The sequence below is a fragment of the Penaeus monodon genome, chromosome 24, assembly GCF_015228065.2.
Source record: "Penaeus monodon isolate SGIC_2016 chromosome 24, NSTDA_Pmon_1, whole genome shotgun sequence".
NCBI lineage: Eukaryota > Metazoa > Arthropoda > Malacostraca > Decapoda > Penaeidae > Penaeus > Penaeus monodon.
In genome coordinates, this window is record NC_051409.1 from 24,301,866 (window position 1) to 24,302,101 (window position 236).

General features: G+C 33.1%; 1 protein-coding gene across 1 annotated transcript in view; it reads left to right on the forward strand.

The window, feature by feature from the left end:
- LOC119588910 (polyamine oxidase 1-like) overlaps nt 1-236 on the forward strand; it is a 9,030-nt gene that overhangs the window by 1,064 nt on the left and 7,730 nt on the right. The window lies entirely within an intron of this gene.

Below are 236 nucleotides of genomic sequence, written 5' to 3' on the forward strand. Positions count from 1 at the left end.
GAAAGGTTACGAACCACTTATCTACAGACTTGAACGCGATGCCTAATGCTCCACATGATCAGTTTGTTGGCCAAATATTTAATATTTGACAAAAATACACATTTCTGTGCATAGATTTTCATAATCGTCTTTCAGTAATTTACAGGTCTGAACTAATTGCAATCAAAGATTAAAATTTAACAATATAAAACATTAGTAACTATTTTCATTAGCGCAGCCTTGGCCAGAATTCCTGA